This window comes from Bombina bombina, chromosome 5 (assembly GCF_027579735.1).
Source record: "Bombina bombina isolate aBomBom1 chromosome 5, aBomBom1.pri, whole genome shotgun sequence".
NCBI lineage: Eukaryota > Metazoa > Chordata > Amphibia > Anura > Bombinatoridae > Bombina > Bombina bombina.
The window spans coordinates 749,317,625-749,332,400 of NC_069503.1; the positions used below are offsets into that span (position 1 = coordinate 749,317,625).

At 32.2% G+C, this 14,776-nt stretch overlaps 1 protein-coding gene across 2 annotated transcripts in view; it reads right to left on the reverse strand.

Annotated features, from left to right (window-relative positions):
- Nucleotides 1-11,508, reverse strand: part of LOC128660792 (cytidine monophosphate-N-acetylneuraminic acid hydroxylase-like) — a 301,003-nt gene extending 289,495 nt beyond the window's left edge. For both annotated transcript variants that reach the window (XM_053714812.1, XM_053714813.1), the window contains exon 1: nucleotides 11,428-11,508. The gene's annotated coding sequence lies outside the window, so the exon portion shown is untranslated. The remainder of the gene's footprint in view (nucleotides 1-11,427) is intronic.
- Nucleotides 11,509-14,776: the final 3,268 nt, after the last annotated feature.

The following is a 14,776-nucleotide window of genomic DNA, read 5'->3' on the forward strand; positions in this document are numbered from 1 at the left end:
AACACGTTCATCCAGTAGGTGGCACAGCATGTTGTGTAATGGAGGGCAGACCTGCTTGTGCCTCTTCATTGCACAACCTGTAGCTGTGAAAAAAAATGTACTGTGCTGTCATGCGATGCCTCCTACAAACTATACATGACATATTGACATTCATTCACAAACAATCATAATGATTGTCTGTGAATGAATGTCAATGTCATGGTTGTAAATGATGCCTGATGAGCCTGTCACATACCTTCCAATATTTCAAAATTTGAAAGAGGGACAAACCCGCACTTTTGTCAGTCTGCCGCGGCACACCTGAGGATCTCTCACGGCACACTAGTGTGCCACGGCACACTTGTTGAAAAACACTGCTTTAGATGACTGGATTAATTCATTTTAATATTATTAGAAAAATATCATTATCTTATGCTACATAAACGAGATATTATTACAATATGCAATTTATATAGGAGGAATATTTAAACTCAAGATAATTTCATTGTATCTCTATTATTATTTTGCCATTTTCTATAACTGCAAATGTTCTTGTTACATTATCTGTAAAAGCTGTTTGTTGATCACCTTCTCAAGAGCTGACTACAACAGTGCAACTCTTGGCAGGGCCCTCTACCCATTTGATCCCTATAACTGTTTTTTTTTGTACTCCGCCTTTGTTAATAGCGCTGCGGAATCTGTTGGTGCTCTACAAATAACCGATAATAATAATAATAATAAATCTGTAAGCTGTTGTAGTTGAGAAAAAAAATACAGAACAAAAAATTTAAAAGTGCAGCAGAAGAATATTCGGGGAAACAAATTTACCCAAATATTTGTAACGAAAGATTCGGACAGCCCTAATTTTTTTGTTGCTGCACAAGTCTAAAAATGTGTATATTTTTATACATAGAGAGTCAAATAGGAGATTTCGCACGATGAGCCCGAGGAAAAATCCAAGTAAAGTAAGCCCAAGCAGGAGGTTTGTAAAAAACAAAAATTTATTAGAACAAATGTTAAAAATTAGAAGTAAGGACCAAGTACAAAAGTCCTGTAAAGAAGCCAGCAGTGACTCAGAGCAGTCAGGTTAGTGAACTGATCCTCCTGCAGACATGTTTCGTGCGCATGCGCACTTGTTCACTGCTTACCTGAGGATCAGTTCAGGCTCCTATTAAAGGCTAAAATTAACACACAATTAACAATTACTAAACCTGATTGGCTACCTAAAACCACATGACATAATAGTAATACATCCTGTCTGACATTACATTAGAGAAGAACATCTTATGTTAATTCTATGCATTATGCTGGCCAAATAACAGAGGATAATTATAGGCAAATAATATGTTACTCTTATACACCAATCTATAGTTACAATTTACAAATACTATAGATCTATTTAGTACTACATTTTTATCCCCAAACAATGATGGTAAGAGATAGAAACTACTTATTGGGACAAGTGATCTAGTATATTAATTATAGCTGTGTATTATATTAATTCTCTCTATTTTTTAAAGTGAAAAAGGGTTGAAGATAATTTTTAAAGGCTATAAGTGATTAATTTGGATTATGAATATTCAGACTCTAATCACCAAAATTTTAGCAATGCTTACAAGATACACATCTAAGTGCAAACCTTGCGAATGCATGTTATATCTATGTATTTTCTGCTGCTCATTTAAATAAAGAATCATTTAAATAGAGGAAACCCTAGTCTAATCACTGTTTTAGCCTTTGAATCAAAGATAGAAAAGAGTTAAAGAACACAGACATATGAAGGCTAGTAATCTATTAGTATGATCTATAGACTCAAAGCATATGTCCAAATGGCATATTATTTAGGTAAATACATCAAGATCACGTCTGATGTTTAACCCTTCAGGTTCACTTGTCTGAAGGGTGAACATCCAAAACATTTCCTTTTTATTAAGTAAAGTTTCCCTATTGCCTCCTCTCTTCCATTTTGGGATGTGATCAATTCCTTGTATTTTTAAAGATGAAACATCTGAATTATGATTTATTTTAAAATGTCTAGATACAGGGGTATCATCTCTTCATCATCTATTGACCTCAGATGCTGCAAAAATCTATCTTTCAAAGACCTTTTTGTTTTACCTGTGTATCGTATTTTACAAATATCACAGGTAAGCAGATAAACAACATGAGTTGTTGCACAATTTATGTAGTACCTGATGTCATATTCTTTATCTGTTGTGCTAGAAACAAATTTATTACCTTCATGCACAAAACTACATGTTTTGCAGATAGGGTGTCTACATTTGAAACATCCCTGTCTTTGTTTCAGCCAACATTTGTTAGTTTTGGTTTTAACATCAGATGGAGAAAGATAGTTGGCTGGGGTCTTAGCTCTCTTGGGGATAAAGTCACATCCTGGTTTCAAAATGTATTTGATGGTAGGGTCAGAGTATAAAATAGGAAGAGATTCCCTAATGATGTCACAGATCTTATTGTATTCAACACTAAAAGTGGTGATACATTTAATCTTGTCTGGTTCTGCACTTTTAATATTCATTTTTTTCGGTCTATATTGTAACAATTCTTCTCTGGGAATTTAATCAACACTTGCCTTTGCTTTTAATAGTAAGTTCTCCTTATACCCTCTCTGTTGAAATCTGTCTGTTGCTTCTCTGGCCTGCTTTTGATATTCTTCCTCTGTTGTGCAATTTCTTTTAATGCGGGTATACTCCCCTTTGGGTATACCTCGCAAAACAAGCCGTGGATGGCATGAGTCAAACTTTAACAGCGTATTGCCTGCTGTTTCTTTCCTATACATCCTGGTTTGGATAAATGATCCTATGTCTCCCCCCTGGACAGTTAAGTCCAGAAAGTTAACACTACTAGCACTATGCATGCCTGTGAATTCTATGCCTAGTTCATTGCAGTTGAGATATCTGCAGAAGTGATCTGCTTGATTTTCATCACATTCCAAGTTAAAAAACAGATCATCTATGTAGCAGTAATAATGGATTATAATGTCCCTTAGTGGATTCTTATCTCCAAAGACGTGGAACAGCTCCTACCAACCCATAAAAAGGTTGGCGTAGGAGGGGGCAAATTTTCCCACGTCTCTGGAGATAGTAATCTGTCTGAAACATAAAAAAATTGTGAGTTAGAAGATACTCAACTGCATTGAGTAAGAAAACTTTAGTTGCTTCCTCGAATTCACAGGCAGAGTTAATGAAGAACTCTATGGCATTGAGACCTTTCGAATGGTTTATAGATGTATATAGATGTGACATCAATAACCATTAATCTGTAGTTGGCCTTCCATTCAATTTTGTCAATTTTATTTACAAATGAGGTAGTGTCCTGTGTATAGCTTGGCAGCTGGACAACTAAGGGCTGCAAAAAAGTATCAACAAGCTCGGATAGGGCTTCATTTAGAGACCCTATTCCAGCAATAATAGGTCTGCCGGGAGGAGATTGGGAGTTTTTATGCAGTTTTGGAAAATGATGGAAAATAGGTGTGATAGGGTGAGAACCTAACAATTTTTCCTCAACTGACTGCGAGATGATGTTATTGTGACGTGCATATTTTATAATTTTGGTAATTTCTCTCTGAAACTTATCAGTTGGATTATCTTTCAACTTGAGATGAACATCTTTTTGATTCAACTGCCTGTATGCCTCAGCAATGTAGTCGTCCTTATTTAGAACGACTACATTGCCACCCTTGTATGATGGCCTAACTACAATATTGTCCATTTGAGACAATTCTCGTAGGGCCACTTTTTCCTTTTGTGTTAGGTTAGTGTGTTTTGTTTGTCTTGTTTTGGACACTTGCTGATCTAGATCTCTTAATCTAATTTCTACCGTTTTTTGGAAAATATCTATCACTTTTGATCTTGCTTTATAAGGGTAAAATGTACTTTTGTTTTTTTATATGTTTTAAAGAGATATCACTTTCTTTTAATCCCTCATTGTAAGTATCATTCCCTTCTTGCAACAGTTTATTTAAATCCCTTAGGGTGTTTAATTCGGAGAAATTAAGATCACTTACAGGACCTACATTATGTATTGCTGCATCATACTCAATACTCAGGTCTGCTTCATTTTCTACCTCCCCCTCTTTTCTGAAAAAATGCTTTTGCAGAGTAATTTTTCTGGTAAACCTATTAATGTCTAGGATAGTCTCAAAGACATTAAAATGGTTAGAAGGCACACAATTTAGTCCTTTAGACAATACATTTACTTGACTAGAAGTTAAAACTTCAGAAGACAAATTAACAACACTATTATCTTTTAGGCATATTTCTTCATTTCTTTTTGTGATCTTGTTTTGTATCCCAATCTCTTGTTTGAAAGATAGATTTTTGCAGCATCTGAGGTCAATAGATGATGAAGAGATGATACCCCTGTATCTAGACATTTTAAAATAAATCATAATTCAGATGTTTCATCTTTAAAAATACAAGGAATTGAGCACATCCCAAAATGGAAGAGAGGAGGCAATAGGGAAACTTTACTTAATAAAAAGGAAATTTTTTGGATGTTCACCCTTCAGAAAAGTGAACCTGAAGGGTTAAACATCAGACGTGATCTTGATGTATTTATCTAAATAATATGCCATTTGGACATATGCTTTGAGTCTATAGATCATACTAATAGATTACTAGCCTTCATATGTCTGTGTTCTTTCACTCTTTTCTATCTTTGATTGAAAGGCTAAAACAGTGATTAGCCTAGGGTTTCCTCTATTTAAATGATTTTTTATTTAAATGAGCAGCAGAAAATACATAGATATAACATGCATTCACAAGGTTTGCACTTAGATATGTATCTTGTAAGCATTGCTAAAATTTTGGTGATTAGAGTATGAATATTCATAATCCAAATTAATCACTTATAGCCTTTAAAAATTATCTTCAACCCTTTTTCACTTTAAAAAATAGAGAGAATTAATATAATACACAGCTATAATTAATATACTAGATCACTTGTCCCAATAAGTAGTTTCAATCTCTTACCATCTTTGTTTGGGGATAAAAATGTAGTACTAAATAGAACTATAGTATTTGTAAATTGTAACTATAGATTGGTGTATAAGAGTAACATATTATTTGCCTATAATTATCTTCTGTTATTTGGCCAGCATAATGCATAGAATTAGCATAAGATGTTCTTCTCTAATGTAATGTCAGACAGGATGTACTACTATTATGGCATGTGGTTTTAGGTAGCCAATCAGGTTTAGTAATTGTTAATTGTGTGTTAATTTTAGCCTTTAATAGGAGCCTGAACTGATCCTCAGGTAAGCAGTGAACAAGTGCGCATGCGCACGAAACATGTCTGCAGGAGGATCAGTTCACTAACCTGACTGCTCTGAGTCACTGCTGGCTTCTTTACAGGACTTTTGTACTTGGTCCTTACTTCTAATTTTTAACATTTGTTCTAATAAATTTTTGTTTTTTACAAACCTCCTGCCTGGGCTTACTTTACTTGGATTTTTCCTCGGGCTCATCGAGCGCAATCTCCTATTTGACTCTCTACATTTGCTGTATGCGTGTGTGGCAGACACGCTTGGAGTTGCAGCCAATGAAGAGGATCCTTAAAGGGGGTGTGTGTCCCGCCCACTCTCTATAGTGCTGGGTACGTGAGACTGAGAGGACGCTCAGGGAGAGCGCAACTTCCAGCGAAACTTCTCTGAATCAGTATTTTTATACATATGAATCACAGATAATTACTCAGCTATTGCAGGAGGTTAGTTCAGCTGCTAGTTCAGCAGCTATACAGCTATACGCTGTAGCGTATCATGTGAATGCCGACAACATATGCTGTCGCCATTTAACATTACACAAGCAGTCCACCAGAACTGCTTGTGCAATGCCGCCCCCTTCAGATTCGCGGCCAGTTGGCCGCTAGCAGGGGGTGTAAATCAGCCTGATCATTTAGAATCGGGCGGATTGCAGACTGCAACCTCAGAGGCAGCGGACCAGTTATGGAGCAGCTTTCTTTAGACCGCTGCATCATAACTGCTGTTTCTGGCGAGCGCACGGAAACAGGGGCATCAAGCTCCAAGTCTTAATTTCAAATGAGTAGAAATTATTTTTTCAGAATATGTCAAAGTTAGTTACATTTTCCTTTCCTTTGCATCTCATGACAGCCATCAGCCAATCTCAAAATGTATTTACTTTTATACTGTAAATTCTTGCACATGCTCAGTAAGACTGTGCACATTTTGATAATGTAATGAATTGGACAATTGTTTTCTTTTTATAAACCACAGCTAGTTAGAGTAGTGAAATATAAATAAATACAAAAGTATTTTATCTTTAAATAAGAAAAATATCCATGCATTTGACACAGGAACTGTGAAAGGTTAATGCCACGGAAACTGTGGTTGCATGAACAAAAAACAAATGTTGTGTTGAATGAATTTTAGTCATCACGTTTGTTTATTCAGTCATCCATTAAATCTCCCATTAGTTATTTCTTACAAAATGACAGATTTTTTTATTTTAATTTTTAAATTAGTTTAAGAACAAATGCATATTTCAAGAACACTAGTGTCTGATAGTGTATGATACTATAACATCCAATGTAACCCATTTATATTTTGTTTGCCATTTTACTTTATTTTAATTCTCCATAGTGTATTTTGGGAATTTTAAAGTAGGTACGAATAGTTTAATAGAGTTATCAACATAATCAGAAAGAAACAATACCTGTAATTAAAATATTTTTAAAATGGTATACTCTATATAAATCATGAAACTTTATTTTAGACTTCTGTGTCTCTTTAAGCAAGCCGCAAGGGTTTGTGGGTTTTTTATGTGAAAAAGAAATGGGTACAACAGGTGTTTTTCAACAAGCTAATCAATACCTAAAATAATTAAAATATGACATTTTCTAACTCTGACTATGGAAAAGTTCATGGATTGTATAGGTGGTTAAATTTATATTTCATGGAATGAATTTTTGGATGGACTAATATGTAACTCCCTGTTACTTTCAGGGACTTAGTTCATTTAGTTCAATTAAATAAATCCTGATATAGCTTTTGTTTTTAATCATGTTGCTAAAATATTTAATGAAAAAAATCAGTAAGGTTAATTTATTGGATTTGTTTAAGGAATAGCCAACAATCTTGCACTGGCCCTGCCGGATTTGTTATTGGTGTAAACATGCCGTGCAACTGCCATTTTGGTAGCCTAAGCTGTATTATTTTGCAGCACATTATCTGACTACCCCAAATGTATAAGGATTAGACTTATGAAGTCTGCAGTGTGTAATTTAAATGTCTGAGAATTGAAAAACACACATTTTTTTAAAATGAAAACCTCAATTACCTCATGTGTTTCCTCTCACTAGAAGGCTGACCTAGTTAATTGCGCAAATTGAAAATGTATTTGATGTATTTTACTGTGGGCTAGATTACAAGTGAGGTGCTGCCTTAATGTGCACCAGTAAAGGGGCAAATGTGTCCGTTTGCAGGCGCACATTCAATAACCAGCCACTTGTCATGGCTGGTTATTGAATGTGCGCCTGCAAACGGACACATTTGCCCCTTTACTGGTGCACATTAAGGCAGCACCTCACTTGTAATCTAGCCCACAGTAAAATACATCAAGTTTTTCTTACCCTAACAAAACACAACTAAACAAACATTATAAAAAATGTACTGACTTGTACAAGCTGACATAATACAGGGCATTGCTACTCAAAGCAGCCAGCTCTCGCTAAAACATGTTTGCCCCCTGTATGGCTTTTCACATGACAGTCTAGATTTTTTTTTTTAAATCCAATAATCTGTCTGTTTTATAGAAAGAACTCTGCCCTGGGGAATTGATGAACAATTGTAGTTGAAAGGGCGCGGTATGTTATTTTGCATTAAGCTTTGAACAAACAATAATGCTCTATCAGGTATTACAAGTTGTGGTTGAAATGTATAACCAAATTCTACTAACTTTATATAGTGTTCCCTATACCTTAAATAGGAAGTGTTAGTAGCACAATCTTTATGCGCGCTGATTAGGTTTTGTGCGCACATTGAATCTGAAATGCCACTTGTACATTTGACACTTGAGAAATTGTTATAAACTCTTGCTATTGTGCACTCAAGTACACACTAATATGCTATATAAATAAAATAATGAACTGGCTTAATAAACGTAAAACAAATGATTATTAATAATAATAAAATGTAAAAAATATATGCATTGCTCACAAGCATTATTAGCATTACATTTACTTGCATTTTGAAGCTCTACTTCTAATCTTGACCTTAATATGTTGTGAACATAATGTACCATTTAAATATATTTTTATTTAGGTTACAAATAGTTATACAAACAAAAGAGGGTTAAAGACCCCACCAAGAAATAACACACTAAATAGCACTCAAGAGTCAGTTAACTATAATTAAATTGAAATGATTTATTTTAGCAACTCAGTATGCAGAGGAATACTGTGGCTACACATATAAAACTTAACTTTTATTTAGAAAGCCATTGTAAAATCAACATGGGAAAAACATTTAAAAACACATGTGGGAGAGACTACTTGCATTTCATTACTTGCTGGGTATATATCTATATATAATTTATATGACAATATATTGTAAAAGGTAATGGTGTTGCTACTGGATAGCTGACAAATAGAAGGCACAATATTATGTTTGGGCTTTATTAGACATTGGGTGGCAAGCTTGTAAAGGGTTACAGAAATGTTGTGTTTCTGTTCACTTTTGGGGAAATACCCAGTGGATACAACGTTACAGACATTCACTGCTCTGTTTCAACTACTTATGTTTGATGAATCAAAAATACCAGCTTCTTAGTATGAGCGGCGATATTATATCAGAATATAGACATCACAATTCAACTCCATAAAGTCACAAGTTGCTTAATCTAGTTAAAGCAATATAAACAGCTAACTAGGATATTGCAGCATTGGCAATAATAAATCATATGTTTCATTAATATATATTCGCTTTACCTATTGCTGCTTATGTATCCCAACTGAATATGTTACTTAGCCAGTGCAGCTCTGTATTAGTTAGCAACTGCTGAGATTTACATTACGGTTATATTCAATTAACAAATTGTCCCTAGAATGTTAAAAGTAAAAAGGGCCTTGAAATGAGAGCTATCTAATAACCGATCACCTAATCAAAACTATGCCACTCTTAAACTGATCAATATGAGATATTGCTACCCCGTCCAAGGTAACTCAACCCACTCTATAAGAGAATTAATATCAACGTGCTTAATGCACCATATATCTCCAAATGCCATATAACTCAGCAAGAAAGTTCAAGTGAATATTAAGTATGACTCCTCACCAGATCCCTAAAGATCCCCTAACCTGTTTGGCCGTTGCCGACTTTGTCAAAGGACCTTTATTAAATCGTGGTCTATGGAGAACTGTGTGTTCTCTATAAATATATATGTATATGCTTATATACAAATATATTTATGCCTATATATATATATATATATATACACACACAAACACATAAATACATATGTATATATTCACATACATAAATATTTATGCCTATATATATATATATATATATATACACATACACAAACACATAAATACATATGTATATATTCACATACATAAATATTTATGCCTATATATATATATATATACACACACACAAACACATAAATACATATGTATATATTCACATACATAAATATTTATGCCTATATATATATATATATATACACATACACAAACACATAAATACATATGTATATATTCACATACATAAATATTTATGCCTATATATATATATATATATACACACACACAAACACATAAATACATATGTATATATTCACATACATAAATATTTATGCCTATATATATATATATACACACACACAAACACATAAATACATATGTATATATTCACATACATAAATATTTATGCCTATATATATATATATACACACACACAAACACATAAATACATATGTATATATTCACATACATAAATATTTATGCCTATATATATATATATATACACACACACAAACACATAAATACATATGTATATATTCACATACATAAATATTTATGCCTATATATATATATATACACACACACAAACACATAAATACATATGTATATATTCACATACATAAATATTTATGCCTATATATATATATATACACACACACAAACACATAAATACATATGTATATATTCACATACATAAATATTTATGCCTATATATATATATATACACACACAAACACATAAATACATATGTATATATTCACATACATAAATATTTATGCCTATATATATATACACACACACAAACACATAAATACATATGTATATATTCACATACATAAATATTTAAAATCTGCTGCCCATCAGTGCGCAAGTCACCCACATTTGCTGCACTCCCAAAACAATTAACACCCTGTTTTCAATGGTAACATTTCATAATCACATATTTGCTAGATTAATTGTATTCATTTACTTTGTTACAGGTTTATGTAGAGAGGAATATTTACCTTTCTTATGTTTTTACAATTAAATAACAAACTATTGTTTAAATCAATGAAGGCTAAATGACAGACAGACAAACCGACAGGTGAATAACCAAGAGATTATGCAAAACATACAAAAACGTGCACACCCAATGCTCACTATATTTTGAATACTGTCCTGTCAATCACATTAGTCTTAGCACATTGGCTTTTGTGTGTTTTTTATAACTGCTACATTTATGAGAAATTTCTGACAGATTTGTCCCAGCCGCATTCAGTGAGATTTAAAAAAAAAATCAAATAAAAATAAATCAAAATACTTTTGACATTTTTGAAACAAAGTAACAGTTCAAAGAAAAGAAGGAACAGCAATTCCCTTTAGTTAATTGACAGATAGATGGATCCAATGTAAAAAAATAAAAAGGTTTTACATTTTGTTAGACAAATAGACAGAGGTCTCTCTGACAGACAGAGATAGGACCAGTGTAAAATGTAAACCAGATTAAACAAAAAGCTTTAAAATATAGTCCTCATTCAAAATAAATCAGGTTGCAAGTTCTTAGATGAAAGTGCAGTCAGTGTACATAAATCATTGTATCTTTTGAGACCAATAAAATGATATAGCTTAAAAACATTTAGAAAACAATATATGATGTCATTAAAAATGAAACTAAAAATAAAAAGAAGCACTGTAATATTTCAGTATAATAATGCATTAACAGAAACTAAATCATTTCAAATAGCAAATAAATTAGTGGCTTTTTAACTTGCTAATTTCAACCAGTTATTGTTACAGATCAAGTTACATTTTAAGAAAATAGTACATTTTCTTTAACAAGCTTAATAAAGTCCTTAAAGGACCAGTACACTCAGTAAAATAAACTCCAGTATCTACAATTGTGCAGTTGTCATGACTATAAAAATGTATACTGATGAATACATTTTGTAAAATTCAGTATAAATTTACCTTTTGTAACACTGCTTGTAGTTGCAGCTTGAAGATTGTGGAACACCCAAGCAAAAGGGCTGTACATCCATGCTACTTTACCACACCCCACAGTGTATCCAAACCACTTATCTAATGATATGCAAATCATTTCCCTTAGAAATGGTTATTCTGTATACAGCCACAATCTCCAAGCAACAAGCAGGGGGTATAGAAAACAATTGTATTTTCTGTGTAATTGTATGGGTGATTATTTATAAATAAAATAACCAAATTATCAGTACTAAAAAAAATATTACCATCAAAATTCATAATTGTTTTCTATAACTCCTGTTTGTTGCTTGGAGATTGTGGCTGAATACACAAACAGGGGTTATAGAAAACAATTATGAATTTTGATGATAATATAGTGTGAAATAAAACTGAAATAAAACCAAAATCAGAAATAAAACCAAGATTAGAGCATTGTATAAATTCTAACAGCTAGATGTGTTGGCATACATTTGCAATGTAAACAAATTTGATGTTGCTATTCCAACTCCAAAAATAAATTTGATGTTGCCATTTCAATACCAAAACTACATTTTAAATGCTATGTTGCTATTTCAACACCAACTCTAACAGCTAGATGCGTTGGCATACATTGGCAATGTAAATGTTGAATAATTGAAAAAAAAATTATGTTGCTATTTCAACATCAAAAATAAATGTTTCAATTGTATGTTGTTATTTCAACACCAACCAATTCTAACAGCTAGATGTGTTGGCATACATTTGCAATGTAAACAAATTTTATGTTGCTATTCCAACTCCAAAAATAAATTTGAACACCAATAATGACATTTTAAATTGTATGTTGTGATTTCAACACCAACTCAAATGTATGCCAACGCATCTAGCTGTTAGAATTGGTTTTGAAATAACAACATACAATTTAAAATTTTATTTTTGTTTTTTAAATAGCAACATGGAATTTATTTTTGGAGCTGAAATAGCAACATTTTTTTCCAATTTTTACATTGAAAATGTATGCTAACACATCTAGCTGTTAGAATTGGTTTTGAAATAACAACATACAATTTAAAATTTTATTTTTGTTTTTTAAATAGCAACATGGAATTTATTTTTGGAGCTGAAATAGCAACATTTTTTTCCAATTTTTACATTGAAAATGTATGCTAACACATCTAGCTGTTAGAATTGGTTTTGAAATAACAACATACAATTTAAAATTTTATTTTTGTTTTTTAAATAGCAACATGGAATTTATTTTTGGAGCTGAAATAGCAACATTTTTTTCCAATTTTTACATTGAAAATGTATGCTAACACATCTAGCTGTTATAGTTGGTTTTGAAATAGCAACATACAATTTTAAATTTTATTTTTGGTGTGGAAATAGCTACATAAAATTTATTTTTGGAGCTGAAATAGCAACATAAAATATAAATAAATGTGCAATCATTGTGTGACAGTCATTTTCAAGGGACACAAAACAACATTATTGCTCTGCAAAGTGACTCTCTGTGCTTTATGCTGCTCTAATATAGTTTACAATGCACAGCCACTCTATGACAGATGACACAGACCTATATGATAGATGACACAGACCTATATGATAGATGACACAGACATTTCTCAGGGTAAAACTGTACACACAACACACATACCCCAGTTACAATAATACCATTCTGCTATTTATATGGTAATACAAAAGAGTACTCTGATGGTTACCTGACTGTGGCCCACCTATCTATGTTAAATTTGTTTCTCACAACAAATTTATATCATATAAGAGTCAGCCAAACACTGAGGATATAGCTACACTTTAGACAGGCAGGTTTTACATAGAGGTATATACAATACATTTGAAAATAATAAAGGTCTATGACATTGTATGTCATAGAAAATAATAAAGGTCTATGACACTGTATGACACTGACCTTGGTATGAATATATTGCAAGGCATTCATTTATGATTCTAATTGCTTCTGAACATTGAGACTGAAAAAAAAAATACATAGATACTTCCTCCTTGTTCTTAAACTTCCCCTTATGATTATTTTGTTTAATCTTTGAACTAAAACATACTCCTGGGTAGATTGTATTTTATGTGAGAAGTGGATCACCATTTTTTAACAAATCCATGTAGATAAATCTGGTCATACGGTTTTAGAGTCTAAGCCATGTTACTATTCCCAATTACAATATTACACGTATGAACCCATAATGTAACAAATTATTAAATATATTGCGTACCGGTAAAGGGCCCACACAAGTGCAGAATGTATGTAATAGAATTGTTTGTCTTTATATTAAAAATGTTCATAGTAGTAATGAAATCAAATAATCCAATAAGTGAGGAAGATTAAGTTTACAATACACATGTTTACCATGGAAACATATAATCACACAAACGTTTCACAAAACTTCAAAGGATAGTTATGAACTAAACCCTGTGAGAGTTTTGATTTATTTAAAATTGTTCCTAATTGTCAAAAAAAGGGAGCTACAATAACACGCTTTTAAAGGGACAGTCTACTCTAATATTTATTGTTTTAAAAGATAGATAATCCCTTTATTACCCATTCTCCAGTTTTGCATAACCAACAGTTATAATAATACATGTTTTACCTCTGTGATAACATTGTATCTAAGCCTCTGCAGACTGCTCCCTTATTTCAGTTCTTTTGACAGACTTGCATTTTACCCAATCAGTGCTCACTCCACGGGCTGAAAAACTGTCTAATGCATTCAGATAAGATGTGACCTTCAAGGGCTTAGAAAATAGCACATGAGCCTACCTAGGTTTAGCTTTCAACTAAGAATACCAAGATAACAAAGCAAATTTGATGATAAAAGTAAATTGTAAAGTTGTTTAAAATTACATGCTCTATCTGAATCATTAAAGTTTCATTTTGTCTAGACTGTCCCTTTAAAAAAATTAGGAACTAATGTTACAAAAATATACCTTTACCCTTTGTTATATTTAAAAAAAAAATTAATATAGTCATTAGTCATCCTTTAGAAAAGTTTATATGATTATTTTTTTCTATAAAATTCACCATTAAATTCTATTTTTTGATAAGATTTTCTAAAGGATCAACCCAATAGTTTTCAAAAATGCATTGGCATATTATTCCTAAGCTTACTTTAACTTTGAATATTACATTATATCTAGAATGTATTGAGTGTTTTATGTCCCTTTAAAGTGACTTTCTAGTGCAAAGAAAATATTAATTTTGTTCATAACATTTTAAACAAACAAAGGATACCAAATGAACACAGCACATATGATTAAAGAAGTTAATTCTCTTCTAATGGATTGAAACAGAACAGTAAGTAAAGGTTCTTAGACTTGGTCTATTAAG